Genomic DNA, 7,578 nt, shown 5'->3' with positions numbered 1-7,578 from the left:
AACAGCAAACTGTCAAGGTTCAAAGGTGTAAGGCTATTATGATCTTATTACAAACCCGAATAAAATTTTAGATAATTTGATATAAAGTCAGTTTCCATATAAATGAGATTATATTTTTATTCTAGGATTTAAAAAAAAAATCTAACTGTATGTGTTATCTGATTAAAATAAAAAAAAGTAAGTCAATGAATGTCTATATTTTCATTAATAAAATTAGATACGGTATGGATAGGATATTTTCAAAATGTGACAAATACATGAAGAATTCGGATAAAATTCAAATGTAGGTTAATAATTATTCTCATTCTTTTTTAAATTGTTTTTTTTTTTATTCGTATATACATTTACAAAATAACAAACTCAAGTTGAAAGAATATAATTTATAATTAGAGATTTAACAGTTTATATTACACTAGATAAAGTTTAGGCTATATGTTTATTCATTAATTAAAGCATTTTATTTTTATGATGTTTATCTCTTTGTTTTTTTAATAATAAAAATTTAATTAATTTTACAAATATATTTACATTTAATTTATCTTACATATAAAAATATTATGTATACAATGATAAAAGAATGAAAAAAAAAAAAACGTTCGATACCAATTATAACGATAAATAAAAATATTATCGCTAAATTACATAAGTTAAACGCTTATAAATGCGATTAATGCGTAACAAAATAAAATTTATATAAAACAATAGCAAATATTAAAAGTTACAGCTTTAGTATATTTAAAGCAGAAAATTTCCAATAAAAAAAATAATAATAATATTTTTAATTAAATAATTTGAATATTATTATTTTGCTGTACGTAACGTGATACACAACCTAATATTTAGAATTCCAAAAAGAATTTAATGATGTTATTGAATAAAACATTCTCAGAAAGTTTTATTATATTTTTACTATTATTATTTTTTGCGTAAAGTATTTATTATATAAACTTATTTTTTTTATGTGAGAATATAAAGCTATTGATTAATTTTCGTTAGAATTTTTGAACATTTCTATAAAATTAAAAATTAAATCATTCATGTATATATATATATACACACATGTATAAATATATTGCCTAGTCCTAAAATGTAGTAACTCACTTAAAATTTAATTTTTATAAAACATTTTATATTTTTGTTTTTATTTTAAATATGTTATTTGGTATGAATTCACGTAAACGTACCGTATTCGAATGACAAGCAAAGGTTTAGAGGAAAAAAATCTTGTGCAAGTTCCGCATCAAGCCTACAGATGGTACAGCTGTATAAAAGGCGATACGCATGCGCTTTTGCTGTTATAGAGTTGCAGACGGCATCATGTAAGCAAACACATGTCGGGAAGGAAGTTGGGCAATAAGTAATGCACTAAAGTCATTTTTTTTCGTCCGTTTTCAAAGAAAACATGATACGTTTTCTCAGCAAAAGGTTCGGAAGGACCCAGAAAAGTAAAGGAGATGGACAGACTAACGTTAGAAGCAGTAAAAATCTTCTTCCATGCAAAGTGATCCTATTAGATCTAGCTGATCTAACAGTTGACATTTCGGTAAGTTTTAATACCTCTTCGTTTTATTTTTTTATTTTTAATTTATATATATATATATAATTTCTTTCTAATTTAACTGCAATTATATTTTGAAGATGTTATACGCAATTTTCTGCTCTATTTCTCGTTCAAAAATTGCGACAAAGTGCAGCCTTATTCGGATTATAACAGCTCTAAGCAATGGTGTTTTTTTTTTTTTTTTTTTTGAGATTTTAAAACGGAAAATGGCCATTGTTTAGCCGTCAGCTGCTTTCTAGCTGTCTCCTGCACTCCTCTTCATCTCTAGTTACACTAGAAAAAGTTTTTGGGGGGGATTCTCGAGTATTGTATTCAGTTCTGACAATTGTGGAATACTAGCTTGTGACTACTCAACTGTAACTGTCCAGAAAAAAAACGCTATAACGGAATTGAACTTGCTGTTCATTAAAAGAAAGAAAACTGTCTTTTTTTTAAACGGGATTATTTCCATAAATAGTAATCTTAGTAGCAAATTTTTTTTCTGAGCATAAATATGCATTTATGCAATCCACGTCTGATTTATTTGATTTTGTATTGATTTTGTTGTACGTTGATTATCGATTAGTTTTAATTTTCCATTTGGTTGTTGAATATTTACCTAATAATGTATCACGTGATAATATTCCAGGGTAACCGGTTCTATCTTGGCCAGTTTAGGTCAAAACGATTGAATGTACTGTACACCTTTTCTTCCTTCAGGAATTGAGAGAAACTAGTTTTTTTTTTTTTTTTTAATATTTTCCCTTCGATAATTATGTGCATGCGCATAAATTACCTAACTTATCGCGTTAAATTAATAGGAAAACGATTAAATCGGAACGTGGGTCTTTACTTAATTCAAATAACGTAGCGATTAATGATAATATGAATATTATCTAGAATTTTCACGCGATGTAATATCGTTAGTATCTTTATTGCCGCATTGTATTACACTTCGCATAGGCGTTAACATACACGAGACAATGTTAAATGCTATTTAAATATAGGCTAACGTATAATTCGCCGAATGCTTTCTTATACTCGAGTATTCTTACAAAATTATGTATATAATAGATAATAATAATCGATAATTATTCGAATTATGACTTATAAATTAAATTTCCTTAATTTAAAACAATTCCCGATTACCTTGACCTCCTAATGTGGAATCTTCCCACACAAGCACGCACATTTTATAGGGATAATTGTTCGTTTAAAAATTCTGATAGTTTGCATTGTCCCTGACTTTCAATNACTTGTTTTTTTTTTTTTTTTTAATATATTCCCTTCGACATAAAAGATTTCATCTCTTGGTGAAGGGTATGCACTTTTTTTTATACCCTCCATGAGTGAGCTTTGTGCTAATAGTAACGCTGTTCCACGTAGTAGCCTACTTTCCTCTATAATACGTGGACATAAACCACTTATTATAAAGTTTTTACTATTTTAATCAAGTTAAAAATCTTCTTAATAAAATTAAAAGTATTGTATTATATTTTGAAATGACTAATATTTATTGATAAAAATATAATTATTTAGTTTATTTAAACTTAATAAAATCAATAATAATTGTTGCATTTTTTTTAAAACAAATTAAATAATCAATAGCTTTTATTATACTTTTAAAACTTATTAAACACTGATTGGTTAATAGAAAAAAAAATTAAAACAATAAATATATGTATTATATTAAAATGTAATGAAAATAAAATTTTATTGGCTCATTCAAAATAAATAAAATTAATTAAATTCGTTAAAATTTTTTAAAAATCACGAAAATGAACTCTCATTGGATAATTATAAAATATTCGAATTAACAATAGTAAATGTTTATTGGTTTAATTTTCTATTGGTATTCGCTTATTGGTTTAATTTTCTATTGGTATTCGCTTATTGGTTAAATTTAAAATGATAAAATTGAACATTTTTCATTGTTGTTTTTTTTTTCAAATTATAACTATTTATAATTAAATAATTCGATATAAAATTATACTAATAACAGTTACTAATATTTAGAAAAGTAAATAATATATAAGTTACTTATTATTTACTTTACATAGGCCTATATATAGCCTATATAAAAACGAATGAACAAATTTGCCAACGAAAACTTGTTATAGATAGTGACTTTTCATATTAATAATTTAAAAAATATGAACATAAAATTTAATAATGCATTTATTAGTCTTAATTGATGATAAATATAATTTTCTAAAATTCTAAACACTTTCTTTATGAACTCCAAATGGTTAAATTTACTCGAATACAATTCTTTTATCAAAACATAAATGGAGACTGGGTTGACTAGTCGCGTGTAAGGTTGCGAATTTAATCACGCAATCGCGTCACGACCTCGTTCTGCATGTTTAACATCACGAATCAGTTTCTTCTCTATGAAATTTATCAAGTCGATTCTATACTTTTCTTGTTATAGGAAAAAAATAAAAATAAAAAATAAAATAAAACAAATTGGATGAAAGAATTTACTACAATTTTATTTTTTAAGTTACAGAATTAACTTCTGGTTTTATTTAATATTTTCACACCGATTTAAATTCAAAATATTACTACCAGTCGACCTCCCTATAACACTGTTGATAATTCCGTTTTATATGAATTCCATGTTGTACGAGTCACTTAGATTTTACAAATACGTGTGCCGGGCTGTGAACGGGTCACGTATTTGTAAAATCTAAGTGACTCGTACAACATGGAATTCATATAAAACGGAATTATCAACAGTGTTATAGNAACTCCGCAAGGCACGTGGTCTGCGGTTACAGATATACGATAGAAAGAACAAAGGGAAGGACAATGAAAAATCGGTAGACACGTGTGATCAGGCAAACAAAGGTTTATTTTGGTAAAAGAAAAACGCGGTACAATATATATCTCAATAAACAGTCCAACACCCGACAGTTATTGTAACAAATAACGAAATAGCCTGACGTTCCCCTTTCCGTTAACCTTCCTCACGCGAGGCCCCGTTCTTTTTCGACAATTAAATATAGATCCGAAAATAAAAATATTGTGGACGGAGTACCTAAGGGACTTGCAAGGGTTCTGTCGTAGCGGTCCGATTGTGGGCTTCGATGGGGAATCTTCTTCTTTTCGAGTCGCAACTTCCTTTCTTCTACCAACGGTCCACTCTCTTCTCGGTCGCTCTTCTTTCCTTTTTCGTCTGCGGTTCTCTCCCTTTCTTTCTCGAAAAAGTCCAAGAGTCCTTTTCTTACTCCTTACACCCGCTTTTATAACTCCCTCCAACTCCGTCACACTGTCACGGACCAATCAGACGCCGGAAACTTAGCCATCGGCTAACAGGAGGCACCGAGGAAGGAAACGGAAGGGAAACGGTACAAATTATACGCGCGACGCGACAAAAACGGAAAACAAAAAAAAAAAAAAAAAAAAAAAAAAAATAGATTTAGTAATTTATAAAGCGATACTTTTCGAAGAATTCAATACTTAACGATTTATTTTTGAATGGTAATTTAATCTTCAAATATTAACAACTCTCCAGTAATAGCACAGAATCGTGTTTTGAAGTAACATTTCAAAAATACACCAAGTTATTTTACCATAAAGGACATCGTGGTTCATTAAACAGAAATGACAGGTTATATAGGAAATTCTTTGTTTGGGATATTATTTATCGAAACTGGCGTTTGTCCAATGTATTAAACAGGAAAAAGTTCTATTCAAGGACATAATTGAATTCCGCAATTTATTACAATATATGTGTGGTTTGATATAATAATTCATTTAGGATCGTATAGAATTTAGTGTTGTTGATAGGTCAATAAGAAATCGATATAAAAATAATTGGATAATTTATCAACTTACCGTAATTTTCGTGCAAACTAGACATTTATAGAATCAGATAGGCCAATGGAATATAGAGTAAATGAGGATATAGACCTACATAACTTTGGAAAATAAGTTAATTTTCTTTCTATACATGCTTTATATGCAGGCAGGAAAAAAAAATTTATTCGATTTGTATCTGTTTTATTAGAAAATACATTGAAATGTATCATATAAGTAAAATAATATTTGTTAAATTAGAAACAAATTTAACAGTAGGCCTACATCTATTTGTATTTATATTAAATGTCGATAATTTGGTCTTACTTTATAATCCCATTTAATGATTACAATTTCATATTTAATAAAATAAAATTATTATCTTGACATTAAAAAAATAATAATAATAAATTCAATTTATCTATATTTTTATATTTAATCGAATGGTTGAATATTTATGTCCTCGTAGTTAAAAATAATTCGTTGTTTATCTACATTTCTCATAATAAAATATAGATGAACTTTTTAAATCACTTATATCATTTTTTTCTTTTTTAAATCTAATTTTATATGAATTAAAAGTTATTTCAACTTTTTAATCTATTTTTTTTTTCATATAATATAATTGAAAATTACTTAAACTTTTTAAAATCTATGTTCACAATATAAGAAAAGTCGAATTGCCTCCGGGTTTTATTTCTACATTCATGCATTAATTTCAAGTTTCATCTCAAATTTAAATCTTTACATATGCGTTTCCATGCATCACATTTTATTATTTCCAATTCAGATTTTTATAGTCATAGAAACTGGCATGACATCATTGAAAAAAAAAAAAAACAAATAAAAAACAAAATCGTTACACTGTGAAGTAATAAATACATTTAGATAATAAAGATATAGTTAAAGACAAAAGAGATACTGTGCACAATAATCATTAAATGATCATCGACCAATAAAAAGTATACTGAATAGTAGGTATTGTGCTGCATATCAGGAACTATCAGGTTTATTTAACCTAACGACCTGCCTAAGTTTATAGGAGAACAAATAAGAGGCGTGAAGTATGTTTAGTCCAGCAGGCAGGAAGTTAAACATCAACCCGGATGCAGAGCATCTGCATATTTTCATCTTCCTCTTATACAATTTTCATTACAATTCCCACCCCCGTTGAAACAAAAAAAAAAAAAAAAAACAAAGTTTGAAACAAAAAAAAAAAAAAAAAAAAAAAAAATAGATTTAGTAATTTATAAAGCGATACTTTTCGAAGAATTCAATACTTAACGATTTATTTTTGAATGGTAATTTAATCTTCAAATATTAACAACTCTCCAGTAATAGCACAGAATCGTGTTTTGAAGTAACATTTCAAAAATACACCAAGTTATTTTACCATAAAGGACATCGTGGTTCATTAAACAGAAATGACAGGTTATATAGGAAATTCTTTGTTTGGGATATTATTTATCGAAACTGGCGTTTGTCCAATGTATTAAACAGGAAAAAGTTCTATTCAAGGACATAATTGAATTCCGCAATTTATTACAATATATGTGTGGTTTGATATAATAATTCATTTAGGATCGTATAGAATTTAGTGTTGTTGATAGGTCAATAAGAAATCGATATAAAAATAATTGGATAATTTATCAACTTACCGTAATTTTCGTGCAAACTAGACATTTATAGAATCAGATAGGCCAATGGAATATAGAGTAAATGAGGATATAGACCTACATAACTTTGGAAAATAAGTTAATTTTCTTTCTATACATGCTTTATATGCAGGCAGGAAAAAAAAATTTATTCGATTTGTATCTGTTTTATTAGAAAATACATTGAAATGTATCATATAAGTAAAATAATATTTGTTAAATTAGAAACAAATTTAACAGTAGGCCTACATCTATTTGTATTTATATTAAATGTCGATAATTTGGTCTTACTTTATAATCCCATTTAATGATTACAATTTCATATTTAATAAAATAAAATTATTATCTTGACATTAAAAAAACAATAATAATAAATTCAATTTATCTATATTTTTATATTTAATCGAATGGTTGAATATTTATGTCCTCGTAGTTAAAAATAATTCGTTGTTTATCTACATTTCTCATAATAAAATATAGATGAACTTTTTAAATCACTTATATCATTTTTTTCTTTTTTTAAATCTAATTTTATATGAATTAAAAGTTATTTCAACTTTTTAATCTATTTTTTTTTTT

This window comes from Centruroides sculpturatus, unplaced genomic scaffold, assembly GCF_000671375.1.
Source record: "Centruroides sculpturatus isolate CEXI.00-Female unplaced genomic scaffold, Cexi_2.0 scaffold107, whole genome shotgun sequence".
Lineage (NCBI taxonomy): Eukaryota > Metazoa > Arthropoda > Arachnida > Scorpiones > Buthidae > Centruroides > Centruroides sculpturatus.
The sequence above is the reverse complement of the archived record's forward strand: the minus strand, read 5'-3'. Positions refer to the sequence as shown.